Source organism: Salmo salar, chromosome ssa06, assembly GCF_905237065.1.
Source record: "Salmo salar chromosome ssa06, Ssal_v3.1, whole genome shotgun sequence".
In the NCBI taxonomy this organism is placed as follows: Eukaryota; Metazoa; Chordata; class Actinopteri; order Salmoniformes; family Salmonidae; genus Salmo; species Salmo salar.
The window spans coordinates 24,305,188-24,319,664 of NC_059447.1; the positions used below are offsets into that span (position 1 = coordinate 24,305,188).

General features: G+C 44.9%; 11 non-coding genes across 11 annotated transcripts; all 11 read left to right on the plus strand.

The window, feature by feature from the left end:
- The first annotated feature begins 215 nt into the window (after positions 1–215).
- Positions 216–334, plus strand: LOC123743663 (5S ribosomal RNA). The gene has a single exon (XR_006770519.1). It is a non-coding gene; the product is annotated as a 5S ribosomal RNA (ribosomal RNA).
- Positions 335–1,525: 1,191 nt separating this feature from the next.
- On the plus strand, positions 1,526–1,644 carry LOC123743664 (5S ribosomal RNA). Its single transcript, XR_006770520.1, has one exon. It is a non-coding gene; the product is annotated as a 5S ribosomal RNA (ribosomal RNA).
- A 1,190-nt stretch (positions 1,645–2,834) lies between these two features.
- On the plus strand, positions 2,835–2,953 carry LOC123743665 (5S ribosomal RNA). Its single transcript, XR_006770521.1, has one exon. It is a non-coding gene; the product is annotated as a 5S ribosomal RNA (ribosomal RNA).
- Positions 2,954–4,143: 1,190 nt separating this feature from the next.
- LOC123743666 (5S ribosomal RNA) lies at positions 4,144–4,262 on the plus strand. The gene has a single exon (XR_006770522.1). It is a non-coding gene; the product is annotated as a 5S ribosomal RNA (ribosomal RNA).
- A 1,191-nt stretch (positions 4,263–5,453) lies between these two features.
- Positions 5,454–5,572, plus strand: LOC123743667 (5S ribosomal RNA). The gene has a single exon (XR_006770523.1). It is a non-coding gene; the product is annotated as a 5S ribosomal RNA (ribosomal RNA).
- Positions 5,573–6,764: 1,192 nt separating this feature from the next.
- LOC123743668 (5S ribosomal RNA) lies at positions 6,765–6,883 on the plus strand. The gene has a single exon (XR_006770524.1). It is a non-coding gene; the product is annotated as a 5S ribosomal RNA (ribosomal RNA).
- Positions 6,884–8,077: 1,194 nt separating this feature from the next.
- On the plus strand, positions 8,078–8,196 carry LOC123743669 (5S ribosomal RNA). Its single transcript, XR_006770525.1, has one exon. It is a non-coding gene; the product is annotated as a 5S ribosomal RNA (ribosomal RNA).
- Positions 8,197–9,382: 1,186 nt separating this feature from the next.
- On the plus strand, positions 9,383–9,501 carry LOC123743670 (5S ribosomal RNA). The gene has a single exon (XR_006770526.1). It is a non-coding gene; the product is annotated as a 5S ribosomal RNA (ribosomal RNA).
- Positions 9,502–10,692: 1,191 nt separating this feature from the next.
- LOC123743671 (5S ribosomal RNA) lies at positions 10,693–10,811 on the plus strand. The gene has a single exon (XR_006770527.1). It is a non-coding gene; the product is annotated as a 5S ribosomal RNA (ribosomal RNA).
- A 1,191-nt stretch (positions 10,812–12,002) lies between these two features.
- Positions 12,003–12,121, plus strand: LOC123743672 (5S ribosomal RNA). The gene has a single exon (XR_006770528.1). It is a non-coding gene; the product is annotated as a 5S ribosomal RNA (ribosomal RNA).
- Positions 12,122–13,312: 1,191 nt separating this feature from the next.
- Positions 13,313–13,431, plus strand: LOC123743674 (5S ribosomal RNA). The gene has a single exon (XR_006770530.1). It is a non-coding gene; the product is annotated as a 5S ribosomal RNA (ribosomal RNA).
- Positions 13,432–14,477: the final 1,046 nt, after the last annotated feature.

A 14,477-nucleotide genomic window follows, 5' to 3' on the forward strand; every position in this document is an offset into this window, starting at 1 on the left:
AGCCGTATTTTCTAGGGCCCTAGTCTATGAAGTTGTCATAAGTGTCAACATAGGATATGCCCTCTCTCCCCCCGCCCACAAGAGTCAAATATAGGGCGTGGAAATGTAAGCAAGGTTTGAGCTTTTTCAGAGTGTGTCACAAAGTGGACATTTCGCTGTCTCTTATGAGTGAGCGACACGTTGACTTTATATAGTGTACCAAGAATCGTCCCTTCGCTTACGGCCATACCAGCCTGAATACGCCCGATCTCGTCCGATCTCGGAAGCTAAGCAGGGTCGGGCCTGGTTAGTACTTGGATGGGAGACCGCCTGGGAATACCAGGTGCTGTAAGCTTTTTGCTCCGGTTGAGGGTTCTCTTGTGTCATGCATGGAGCAGAGCAACTGCCTTTTATTTATGGCCCTAATAATATTGTGTCTTTTTATTGGACTAAATGCAGTTTGTTAGTGCTTCCCTGCCCTGATCAAATCAAAGCAAATATTGGACGGTGCGTTTCCCTCAAAATGTAGGCAGTACATTCAGCATTTCTTTTTAGTCTAGGAGACTGTCAATGTGTGTAGTCCATTAGGGCCCAGTAAAATCCCTTCAATGTTTTGCCTGATTCCCCCAAAGTCCCCCCTTTTCTCCGTTTACATTTCCCCGTTGACCGTTTGTCCCTGTTTCTGCAGGTTTTCAACCTCAAAAGTACACCTTTGTAATAGAAATATAACACGTTTGGATGTTCTATGTCCACGACATTGTTTAAAGCCTATCAGGAGACCACTTTTGAGGTCTGGGAAAAATGGAAGACATTTCGATTTTGGGGTGTAGTTACCCTTTAAACCCGAGTGTGCGCCAGGGAGAGACCTTTGTTTGGTTAAGCGGTGTTGCTGTAGCGCTCATGTGATTGCGGAGTTTGCAAAACAAATGGCCACTGGATTGACGCAAATAATCATGATATAATTCTGCCAGGCTGGCATAGGCTACTTTGCAGTTAACATTTAATTGAGAAGGTTTTGGGGGAAGCCTTTCCTTCTCTACCACAAGAAGGTTATCATTAGCCTCCTCGCTAACGGCTACACAAAGTGTAGACACGCGCGCGCTCCGCACGAATGCGCACAGAAATTGGGCAGTCCTGTGCCGTTCCTGAAAGTTGCATGGAAAAACGAATCGCTGATGCATTTTGTTCAAGTCTTATGATTCACTTGGGCAAATGAATGCATTTTCTAACAAGTTGAAGGGATTTAATTGATTTCCTCCTTAGGTCAATACATTTTAGAATATTGTTGAATTTCGGTTTAATGTCTGGATTCCGTGACTCCGTGTGGGCGAGCCGTATTTTCTAGGGCCCTAGTCTATGAAGTTGTCATAAGTGTCAACATAGGATATGCCCTCTCTCCCCCCCGCCCACAAGAGTCAAATATAGGGCGTGGAAATGTAAGCAAGGTTTGAGCTTTTTCAGAGTGTGTCACAAAGTGGACATTTCGCTGTCTCTTATGAGTGAGCGACACGTTGACTTTATATAGTGTACCAAGAATCGTCCCTTCGCTTACGGCCATACCAGCCTGAATACGCCCGATCTCGTCCGATCTCGGAAGCTAAGCAGGGTCGGGCCTGGTTAGTACTTGGATGGGAGACCGCCTGGGAATACCAGGTGCTGTAAGCTTTTGCTCCGGTAGAGGGTTCTCTTGTGTCATGCATGGAGCAGAGCAACTGCCTTTTATTTATGGCCCTAATAATATTGTGTCTTTTTATTGGACTAAATGCAGTTTGTTAGTGCTTCCCTGCCCTGATCAAATCAAAGCAAATATTGGACGGTGCGTTTCCCTCAAAATGTAGGCAGTACATTCAGCATTTCTTTTTAGTCTAGGAGACTGTCAATGTGTGTAGTCCATTAGGGCCCAGTAAAATCCCTTCAATGTTTTGCCTGATTCCCCCAAAGTCCCCCCTTTTCTCCGTTTACATTTCCCCGTTGACCGTTTGTCCCTGTTTCTGCAGGTTTTCAACCTCAAAAGTACACCTTTGTAATAGAAATATAACACGTTTGGATGTTCTATGTCCACGACATTGTTTAAAGCCTATCAGGAGACCACTTTTGAGGTCTGGGAAAAATGGAAGACATTTCGATTTTGGGGTGTAGTTACCCTTTAAACCCGAGTGTGCGCCAGGGAGAGACCTTTGTTTGGTTAAGCGGTGTTGCTGTAGCGCTCATGTGATTGCGGAGTTTGCAAAACAAATGGCCACTGGATTGACGCAAATAATCATGATATAATTCTGCCAGGCTGGCATAGGCTACTTTGCAGTTAACATTTAATTGAGAAGGTTTTGGGGGAAGCCTTTCCTTCTCTACCACAAGAAGGTTATCATTAGCCTCATCGCTAACGGCTACACAAAGTGTAGACACGCGCGCGCTCCGCACGAATGCGCACAGAAATTGGGCAGTCCTGTGCCGTTCCTGAAAGTTGCATGGAAAAACGAATCGCTGATGCATTTTGTTCAAGTCTTATGATTCACTTGGGCAAATGAATGCATTTTCTAACAAGTTGAAGGGATTTAATTGATTTCCTCCTTAGGTCAATACATTTTAGAATATTGTTGAATTTCGGTTTAATGTCTGGATTCCGTGACTCCGTGTGGGCGAGCCGTATTTTCTAGGGCCCTAGTCTATGAAGTTGTCATAAGTGTCAACATAGGATATGCCCTCTCTCCCCCCCGCCCACAAGAGTCAAATATAGGGCGTGGAAATGTAAGCAAGGTTTGAGCTTTTTCAGAGTGTGTCACAAAGTGGACATTTCGCTGTCTCTTATGAGTGAGCGACACGTTGACTTTATATAGTGTACCAAGAATCGTCCCTTCGCTTACGGCCATACCAGCCTGAATACGCCCGATCTCGTCCGATCTCGGAAGCTAAGCAGGGTCGGGCCTGGTTAGTACTTGGATGGGAGACCGCCTGGGAATACCAGGTGCTGTAAGCTTTTTGCTCCGGTAGAGGGTTCTCTTGTGTCATGCATGGAGCAGAGCAACTGCCTTTTATTTATGGCCCTAATAATATTGTGTCTTTTTATTGGACTAAATGCAGTTTGTTAGTGCTTCCCTGCCCTGATCAAATCAAAGCAAATATTGGACGGTGCGTTTCCCTCAAAATGTAGGCAGTACATTCAGCATTTCTTTTAGTCTAGGAGACTGTCAATGTGTGTAGTCCATTAGGGCCCAGTAAAATCCCTTCAATGTTTTGCCTGATTCCCCCAAAGTCCCCCCTTTTCTCCGTTTACATTTCCCCGTTGACCGTTTGTCCCTGTTTCTGCAGGTTTTCAACCTCAAAAGTACACCTTTGTAATAGAAATATAACACGTTTGGATGTTCTATGTCCACGACATTGTTTAAAGCCTATCAGGAGACCACTTTTGAGGTCTGGGAAAAATGGAAGACATTTCGATTTTGGGGTGTAGTTACCCTTTAAACCCGAGTGTGCGCCAGGGAGAGACCTTTGTTTGGTTAAGCGGTGTTGCTGTAGCGCTCATGTGATTGCGGAGTTTGCAAAACAAATGGCCACTGGATTGACGCAAATAATCATGATATAATTCTGCCAGGCTGGCATAGGCTACTTTGCAGTTAACATTTAATTGAGAAGGTTTTGGGGGAAGCCTTTCCTTCTCTACCACAAGAAGGTTATCATTAGCCTCATCGCTAACGGCTACACAAAGTGTAGACACGCGCGCGCTCCGCACGAATGCGCACAGAAATTGGGCAGTCCTGTGCCGTTCCTGAAAGTTGCATGGAAAAACGAATCGCTGATGCATTTTGTTCAAGTCTTATGATTCACTTGGGCAAATGAATGCATTTTCTAACAAGTTGAAGGGATTTAATTGATTTCCTCCTTAGGTCAATACATTTTAGAATATTGTTGAATTTCGGTTTAATGTCTGGATTCCGTGACTCCGTGTGGGCGAGCCGTATTTTCTAGGGCCCTAGTCTATGAAGTTGTCATAAGTGTCAACATAGGATATGCCCTCTCTCCCCCCGCCCCACAAGAGTCAAATATAGGGCGTGGAAATGTAAGCAAGGTTTGAGCTTTTTCAGAGTGTGTCACAAAGTGGACATTTCGCTGTCTCTTATGAGTGAGCGACACGTTGACTTTATATAGTGTACCAAGAATCGTCCCTTCGCTTACGGCCATACCAGCCTGAATACGCCCGATCTCGTCCGATCTCGGAAGCTAAGCAGGGTCGGGCCTGGTTAGTACTTGGATGGGAGACCGCCTGGGAATACCAGGTGCTGTAAGCTTTTGCTCCGGTAGAGGGTTCTCTTGTGTCATGCATGGAGCAGAGCAACTGCCTTTTATTTATGGCCCTAATAATATTGTGTCTTTTTATTGGACTAAATGCAGTTTGTTAGTGCTTCCCTGCCCTGATCAAATCAAAGCAAATATTGGACGGTGCGTTTCCCTCAAAATGTAGGCAGTACATTCAGCATTTCTTTTTAGTCTAGGAGACTGTCAATGTGTGTAGTCCATTAGGGCCCAGTAAAATCCCTTCAATGTTTTGCCTGATTCCCCCAAAGTCCCCCTTTTCTCCGTTTACATTTCCCCGTTGACCGTTTGTCCCTGTTTCTGCAGGTTTTCAACCTCAAAAGTACACCTTTGTAATAGAAATATAACACGTTTGGATGTTCTATGTCCACGACATTGTTTAAAGCCTATCAGGAGACCACTTTTGAGGTCTGGGAAAAATGGAAGACATTTCGATTTTGGGGTGTAGTTACCCTTTAAACCCGAGTGTGCGCCAGGGAGAGACCTTTGTTTGGTTAAGCGGTGTTGCTGTAGCGCTCATGTGATTGCGGAGTTTGCAAAACAAATGGCCACTGGATTGACGCAAATAATCATGATATAATTCTGCCAGGCTGGCATAGGCTACTTTGCAGTTAACATTTAATTGAGAAGGTTTTGGGGGAAGCCTTTCCTTCTCTACCACAAGAAGGTTATCATTAGCCTCATCGCTAACGGCTACACAAAGTGTAGACACGCGCGCGCTCCGCACGAATGCGCACAGAAATTGGGCAGTCCTGTGCCGTTCCTGAAAGTTGCATGGAAAAACGAATCGCTGATGCATTTTGTTCAAGTCTTATGATTCACTTGGGCAAATGAATGCATTTTCTAACAAGTTGAAGGGATTTAATTGATTTCCTCCTTAGGTCAATACATTTTAGAATATTGTTGAATTTCGGTTTAATGTCTGGATTCCGTGACTCCGTGTGGGCGAGCCGTATTTTCTAGGGCCCTAGTCTATGAAGTTGTCATAAGTGTCAACATAGGATATGCCCTCTCTCCCCCCCCCGCCCACAAGAGTCAAATATAGGGCGTGGAAATGTAAGCAAGGTTTGAGCTTTTTCAGAGTGTGTCACAAAGTGGACATTTCGCTGTCTCTTATGAGTGAGCGACACGTTGACTTTATATAGTGTACCAAGAATCGTCCCTTCGCTTACGGCCATACCAGCCTGAATACGCCCGATCTCGTCCGATCTCGGAAGCTAAGCAGGGTCGGGCCTGGTTAGTACTTGGATGGGAGACCGCCTGGGAATACCAGGTGCTGTAAGCTTTTTGCTCCGGTAGAGGGTTCTCTTGTGTCATGCATGGAGCAGAGCAACTGCCTTTTATTTATGGCCCTAATAATATTGTGTCTTTTTATTGGACTAAATGCAGTTTGTTAGTGCTTCCCTGCCCTGATCAAATCAAAGCAAATATTGGACGGTGCGTTTCCCTCAAAATGTAGGCAGTACATTCAGCATTTCTTTTTAGTCTAGGAGACTGTCAATGTGTGTAGTCCATTAGGGCCCAGTAAAATCCCTTCAATGTTTTGCCTGATTCCCCCAAAGTCCCCCCTTTTCTCCGTTTACATTTCCCCGTTGACCGTTTGTCCCTGTTTCTGCAGGTTTTCAACCTCAAAAGTACACCTTTGTAATAGAAATATAACACGTTTGGATGTTCTATGTCCACGACATTGTTTAAAGCCTATCAGGAGACCACTTTTGAGGTCTGGGAAAAATGGAAGACATTTCGATTTTGGGGTGTAGTTACCCTTTAAACCCGAGTGTGCGCCAGGGAGAGACCTTTGTTTGGTTAAGCGGTGTTGCTGTAGCGCTCATGTGATTGCGGAGTTTGCAAAACAAATGGCCACTGGATTGACGCAAATAATCATGATATAATTCTGCCAGGCTGGCATAGGCTACTTTGCAGTTAACATTTAATTGAGAAGGTTTTGGGGGAAGCCTTTCCTTCTCTACCACAAGAAGGTTATCATTAGCCTCATCGCTAACGGCTACACAAAGTGTAGACACGCGCGCGCTCCGCACGAATGCGCACAGAAATTGGGCAGTCCTGTGCCGTTCCTGAAAGTTGCATGGAAAAACGAATCGCTGATGCATTTTGTTCAAGTCTTATGATTCACTTGGGCAAATGAATGCATTTTCTAACAAGTTGAAGGGATTTAATTGATTTCCTCCTTAGGTCAATACATTTTAGAATATTGTTGAATTTCGGTTTAATGTCTGGATTCCGTGACTCCGTGTGGGCGAGCCGTATTTTCTAGGGCCCTAGTCTATGAAGTTGTCATAAGTGTCAACATAGGATATGCCCTCTCTCCCCCCCCGCCCACAAGAGTCAAATATAGGGCGTGGAAATGTAAGCAAGGTTTGAGCTTTTTCAGAGTGTGTCACAAAGTGGACATTTCGCTGTCTCTTATGAGTGAGCGACACGTTGACTTTATATAGTGTACCAAGAATCGTCCCTTCGCTTACGGCCATACCAGCCTGAATACGCCCGATCTCGTCCGATCTCGGAAGCTAAGCAGGGTCGGGCCTGGTTAGTACTTGGATGGGAGACCGCCTGGGAATACCAGGTGCTGTAAGCTTTTTGCTCCGGTAGAGGGTTCTCTTGTGTCATGCATGGAGCAGAGCAACTGCCTTTTATTTATGGCCCTAATAATATTGTGTCTTTTTATTGGACTAAATGCAGTTTGTTAGTGCTTCCCTGCCCTGATCAAATCAAAGCAAATATTGGACGGTGCGTTTCCCTCAAAATGTAGGCAGTACATTCAGCATTTCTTTTAGTCTAGGAGACTGTCAATGTGTGTAGTCCATTAGGGCCCAGTAAAATCCCTTCAATGTTTTGCCTGATTCCCCCAAAGTCCCCCTTTTCTCCGTTTACATTTCCCCGTTGACCGTTTGTCCCTGTTTCTGCAGGTTTTCAACCTCAAAAGTACACCTTTGTAATAGAAATATAACACGTTTGGATGTTCTATGTCCACGACATTGTTTAAAGCCTATCAGGAGACCACTTTTGAGGTCTGGGAAAAATGGAAGACATTTCGATTTTGGGGTGTAGTTACCCTTTAAACCCGAGTGTGCGCCAGGGAGAGACCTTTGTTTGGTTAAGCGGTGTTGCTGTAGCGCTCATGTGATTGCGGAGTTTGCAAAACAAATGGCCACTGGATTGACGCAAATAATCATGATATAATTCTGCCAGGCTGGCATAGGCTACTTTGCAGTTAACATTTAATTGAGAAGGTTTTGGGGGAAGCCTTTCCTTCTCTACCACAAGAAGGTTATCATTAGCCTCATCGCTAACGGCTACACAAAGTGTAGACACGCGCGCGCTCCGCACGAATGCGCACAGAAATTGGGCAGTCCTGTGCCGTTCCTGAAAGTTGCATGGAAAAACGAATCGCTGATGCATTTTGTTCAAGTCTTATGATTCACTTGGGCAAATGAATGCATTTTCTAACAAGTTGAAGGGATTTAATTGATTTCCTCCTTAGGTCAATACATTTTAGAATATTGTTGAATTTCGGTTTAATGTCTGGATTCCGTGACTCCGTGTGGGCGAGCCGTATTTTCTAGGGCCCTAGTCTATGAAGTTGTCATAAGTGTCAACATAGGATATGCCCTCTCTCCCCCCCCCCCCGCCCACAAGAGTCAAACATAGGGCGTGGAAATGTAAGCAAGGTTTGAGCTTTTTCAGAGTGTGTCACAAAGTGGACATTTCGCTGTCTCTTATGAGTGAGCGACACGTTGACTTTATATAGTGTACCAAGAATCGTCCCTTCGCTTACGGCCATACCAGCCTGAATACGCCCGATCTCGTCCGATCTCGGAAGCTAAGCAGGGTCGGGCCTGGTTAGTACTTGGATGGGAGACCGCCTGGGAATACCAGGTGCTGTAAGCTTTTGCTCCGGTAGAGGGTTCTCTTGTGTCATGCATGGAGCAGAGCAACTGCCTTTTATTTATGGCCCTAATAATATTGTGTCTTTTTATTGGACTAAATGCAGTTTGTTAGTGCTTCCCTGCCCTGATCAAATCAAAGCAAATATTGGACGGTGCGTTTCCCTCAAAATGTAGGCAGTACATTCAGCATTTCTTTTTAGTCTAGGAGACTGTCAATGTGTGTAGTCCATTAGGGCCCAGTAAAATCCCTTCAATGTTTTGCCTGATTCCCCCAAAGTCCCCCTTTTCTCCGTTTACATTTCCCCGTTGACCGTTTGTCCCTGTTTCTGCAGGTTTTCAACCTCAAAAGTACACCTTTGTAATAGAAATATAACACGTTTGGATGTTCTATGTCCACGACATTGTTTAAAGCCTATCAGGAGACCACTTTTGAGGTCTGGGAAAAATGGAAGACATTTCGATTTTGGGGTGTAGTTACCCTTTAAACCCGAGTGTGCGCCAGGGAGAGACCTTTGTTTGGTTAAGCGGTGTTGCTGTAGCGCTCATGTGATTGCGGAGTTTGCAAAACAAATGGCCACTGGATTGACGCAAATAATCATGATATAATTCTGCCAGGCTGGCATAGGCTACTTTGCAGTTAACATTTAATTGAGAAGGTTTTGGGGAAGCCTTTCCTTCTCTACCACAAGAAGGTTATCATTAGCCTCATCGCTAACGGCTACACAAAGTGTAGACACGCGCGCTCCGCACGAATGCGCACAGAAATTGGGCAGTCCTGTGCCGTTCCTGAAAGTTGCATGGAAAAACGAATCGCTGATGCATTTTGTTCAAGTCTTATGATTCACTTGGGCAAATGAATGCATTTTCTAACAAGTTGAAGGGATTTAATTGATTTCCTCCTTAGGTCAATACATTTTAGAATATTGTTGAATTTCGGTTTAATGTCTGGATTCCGTGACTCCGTGTGGGCGAGCCGTATTTTCTAGGGCCCTAGTCTATGAAGTTGTCATAAGTGTCAACATAGGATATGCCCTCTCTCCCCCCCGCCCACAAGAGTCAAATATAGGGCGTGGAAATGTAAGCAAGGTTTGAGCTTTTTCAGAGTGTGTCACAAAGTGGACATTTCGCTGTCTCTTATGAGTGAGCGACACGTTGACTTTATATAGTGTACCAAGAATCGTCCCTTCGCTTACGGCCATACCAGCCTGAATACGCCCGATCTCGTCCGATCTCGGAAGCTAAGCAGGGTCGGGCCTGGTTAGTACTTGGATGGGAGACCGCCTGGGAATACCAGGTGCTGTAAGCTTTTGCTCCGGTAGAGGGTTCTCTTGTGTCATGCATGGAGCAGAGCAACTGCCTTTTATTTATGGCCCTAATAATATTGTGTCTTTTTATTGGACTAAATGCAGTTTGTTAGTGCTTCCCTGCCCTGATCAAATCAAAGCAAATATTGGACGGTGCGTTTCCCTCAAAATGTAGGCAGTACATTCAGCATTTCTTTTTAGTCTAGGAGACTGTCAATGTGTGTAGTCCATTAGGGCCCAGTAAAATCCCTTCAATGTTTTGCCTGATTCCCCCAAAGTCCCCCCTTTTCTCCGTTTACATTTCCCCGTTGACCGTTTGTCCCTGTTTCTGCAGGTTTTCAACCTCAAAAGTACACCTTTGTAATAGAAATATAACACGTTTGGATGTTCTATGTCCACGACATTGTTTAAAGCCTATCAGGAGACCACTTTTGAGGTCTGGGAAAAATGGAAGACATTTCGATTTTGGGGTGTAGTTACCCTTTAAACCCGAGTGTGCGCCAGGGAGAGACCTTTGTTTGGTTAAGCGGTGTTGCTGTAGCGCTCATGTGATTGCGGAGTTTGCAAAACAAATGGCCACTGGATTGACGCAAATAATCATGATATAATTCTGCCAGGCTGGCATAGGCTACTTTGCAGTTAACATTTAATTGAGAAGGTTTTGGGGGAAGCCTTTCCTTCTCTACCACAAGAAGGTTATCATTAGCCTCATCGCTAACGGCTACACAAAGTGTAGACACGCGCGCGCTCCGCACGAATGCGCACAGAAATTGGGCAGTCCTGTGCCGTTCCTGAAAGTTGCATGGAAAAACGAATCGCTGATGCATTTTGTTCAAGTCTTATGATTCACTTGGGCAAATGAATGCATTTTCTAACAAGTTGAAGGGATTTAATTGATTTCCTCCTTAGGTCAATACATTTTAGAATATTGTTGAATTTCGGTTTAATGTCTGGATTCCGTGACTCCGTGTGGGCGAGCCGTATTTTCTAGGGCCCTAGTCTATGAAGTTGTCATAAGTGTCAACATAGGATATGCCCTCTCTCCCCCCCCGCCCACAAGAGTCAAATATAGGGCGTGGAAATGTAAGCAAGGTTTGAGCTTTTTCAGAGTGTGTCACAAAGTGGACATTTCGCTGTCTCTTATGAGTGAGCGACACGTTGACTTTATATAGTGTACCAAGAATTGTCCCTTCGCTTACGGCCATACCAGCCTGAATACGCCCGATCTCGTCCGATCTCGGAAGCTAAGCAGGGTCGGGCCTGGTTAGTACTTGGATGGGAGACCGCCTGGGAATACCAGGTGCTGTAAGCTTTTTGCTCCGGTAGAGGGTTCTCTTGTGTCATGCATGGAGCAGAGCAACTGCCTTTTATTTATGGCCCTAATAATATTGTGTCTTTTTATTGGACTAAATGCAGTTTGTTAGTGCTTCCCTGCCCTGATCAAATCAAAGCAAATATTGGACGGTGCGTTTCCCTCAAAATGTAGGCAGTACATTCAGCATTTCTTTTTAGTCTAGGAGACTGTCAATGTGTGTAGTCCATTAGGGCCCAGTAAAATCCCTTCAATGTTTTGCCTGATTCCCCCAAAGTCCCCCTTTTCTCCGTTTACATTTCCCCGTTGACCGTTTGTCCCTGTTTCTGCAGGTTTTCAACCTCAAAAGTACACCTTTGTAATAGAAATATAACACGTTTGGATGTTCTATGTCCACGACATTGTTTAAAGCCTATCAGGAGACCACTTTTGAGGTCTGGGAAAAATGGAAGACATTTCGATTTTGGGGTGTAGTTACCCTTTAAACCCGAGTGTGCGCCAGGGAGAGACCTTTGTTTGGTTAAGCGGTGTTGCTGTAGCGCTCATGTGATTGCGGAGTTTGCAAAACAAATGGCCACTGGATTGACGCAAATAATCATGATATAATTCTGCCAGGCTGGCATAGGCTACTTTGCAGTTAACATTTAATTGAGAAGGTTTTGGGGGAAGCCTTTCCTTCTCTACCACAAGAAGGTTATCATTAGCCTCATCGCTAACGGCTACACAAAGTGTAGACACGCGCGCGCTCCGCACGAATGCGCACAGAAATTGGGCAGTCCTGTGCCGTTCCTGAAAGTTGCATGGAAAAACGAATCGCTGATGCATTTTGTTCAAGTCTTATGATTCACTTGGGCAAATGAATGCATTTTCTAACAAGTTGAAGGGATTTAATTGATTTCCTCCTTAGGTCAATACATTTTAGAATATTGTTGAATTTCGGTTTAATGTCTGGATTCCGTGACTCCGTGTGGGCGAGCCGTATTTTCTAGGGCCCTAGTCTATGAAGTTGTCATAAGTGTCAACATAGGATATGCCCTCTCTCCCCCCCCGCCCACAAGAGTCAAATATAGGGCGTGGAAATGTAAGCAAGGTTTGAGCTTTTTCAGAGTGTGTCACAAAGTGGACATTTCGCTGTCTCTTATGAGTGAGCGACACGTTGACTTTATATAGTGTACCAAGAATTGTCCCTTCGCTTACGGCCATACCAGCCTGAATACGCCCGATCTCGTCCGATCTCGGAAGCTAAGCAGGGTCGGGCCTGGTTAGTACTTGGATGGGAGACCGCCTGGGAATACCAGGTGCTGTAAGCTTTTGCTCCGGTAGAGGGTTCTCTTGTGTCATGCATGGAGCAGAGCAACTGCCTTTTATTTATGGCCCTAATAATATTGTGTCTTTTTATTGGACTAAATGCAGTTTGTTAGTGCTTCCCTGCCCTGATCAAATCAAAGCAAATATTGGACGGTGCGTTTCCCTCAAAATGTAGGCAGTACATTCAGCATTTCTTTTTAGTCTAGGAGACTGTCAATGTGTGTAGTCCATTAGGGCCCAGTAAAATCCCTTCAATGTTTTGCCTGATTCCCCCAAAGTCCCCCCTTTTCTCCGTTTACATTTCCCCGTTGACCGTTTGTCCCTGTTTCTGCAGGTTTTCAACCTCAAAAGTACACCTTTGTAATAGAAATATAACACGTTTGGATGTTCTATGTCCACGACATTGTTTAAAGCCTATCAGGAGACCACTTTTGAGGTCTGGGAAAAATGGAAGACATTTCGATTTTGGGGTGTAGTTACCCTTTAAACCCGAGTGTGCGCCAGGGAGAGACCTTTGTTTGGTTAAGCGGTGTTGCTGTAGCGCTCATGTGATTGCGGAGTTTGCAAAACAAATGGCCACTGGATTGACGCAAATAATCATGATATAATTCTGCCAGGCTGGCATAGGCTACTTTGCAGTTAACATTTAATTGAGAAGGTTTTGGGGGAAGCCTTTCCTTCTCTACCACAAGAAGGTTATCATTAGCCTCATCGCTAACGGCTACACAAAGTGTAGACACGCGCGCGCTCCGCACGAATGCGCACAGAAATTGGGCAGTCCTGTGCCGTTCCTGAAAGTTGCATGGAAAAACGAATCGCTGATGCATTTTGTTCAAGTCTTATGATTCACTTGGGCAAATGAATGCATTTTCTAACAAGTTGAAGGGATTTAATTGATTTCCTCCTTAGGTCAATACATTTTAGAATATTGTTGAATTTCGGTTTAATGTCTGGATTCCGTGACTCCGTGTGGGCGAGCCGTATTTTCTAGGGCCCTAGTCTATGAAGTTGTCATAAGTGTCAACATAGGATATGCCCTCTCTCCCCCCCCGCCCACAAGAGTCAAACATAGGGCGTGGAAATGTAAGCAAGGTTTGAGCTTTTTCAGAGTGTGTCACAAAGTGGACATTTCGCTGTCTCTTATGAGTGAGCGACACGTTGACTTTATATAGTGTACCAAGAATCGTGCCTTCGCTTACGGCCATACCAGCCTGAATACGCCCGATCTCGTCCGATCTCGGAAGCTAAGCAGGGTCGGGCCTGGTTAGTACTTGGATGGGAGACCGCCTGGGAATACCAGGTGCTGTAAGCTTTTTGCTCCGGTAGAGGGTTCTCTTGTGTCATGCATGGAGCAGAGCAACTGCCTTTTATTTATGGCCCTAATAATATTGTGTCTTTTTATTGGACTAAATGCAGTTTGTTAGTGCTTCCCTGCCCTGATCAAATCAAAGCAAATATTGGACGGTGCGTTTCCCTCAAAATGTAGGCAGTACATTCAGCATTTCTTTTTAGTCTAGGAGACTGTCAATGTGTGTAGTCCATTAGGGCCCAGTAAAATCCCTTCAATGTTTTGCCTGATTCCCCCAAAGTCCCCCTTTTCTCCGTTTACATTTCCCCGTTGACCGTTTGTCCCTGTTTCTGCAGGTTTTCAACCTCAAAAGTACACCTTTGTAATAGAAATATAACACGTTTGGATGTTCTATGTCCACGACATTGTTTAAAGCCTATCAGGAGACCACTTTTGAGGTCTGGGAAAAATGGAAGACATTTCGATTTTGGGGTGTAGTTACCCTTTAAACCCGAGTGTGCGCCAGGGAGAGACCTTTGTTTGGTTAAGCGGTGTTGCTGTAGCGCTCATGTGATTGCGGAGTTTGCAAAACAAATGGCCACTGGATTGACGCAAATAATCATGATATAATTCTGCCAGGCTGGCATAGGCTACTTTGCAGTTAACATTTAATTGAGAAGGTTTTGGGGGAAGCCTTTCCTTCTCTACCACAAGAAGGTTATCATTAGCCTCATCGCTAACGGCTACACAAAGTGTAGACACGCGCGCGCTCCGCACGAATGCGCACAGAAATTGGGCAGTCCTGTGCCGTTCCTGAAAGTTGCATGGAAAAACGAATCGCTGATGCATTTTGTTCAAGTCTTATGATTCACTTGGGCAAATGAATGCATTTTCTAACAAGTTGAAGGGATTTAATTGATTTCCTCCTTAGGTCAATACATTTTAGAATATTGTTGAATTTCGGTTTAATGTCTGGATTCCGTGACTCCGTGTGGGCGAGCCGTATTTTCTAGGGCCCTAGTCTATGAAGTTGTCATAAGTGTCAACATAGGATATGCCCTCTCTCCCCC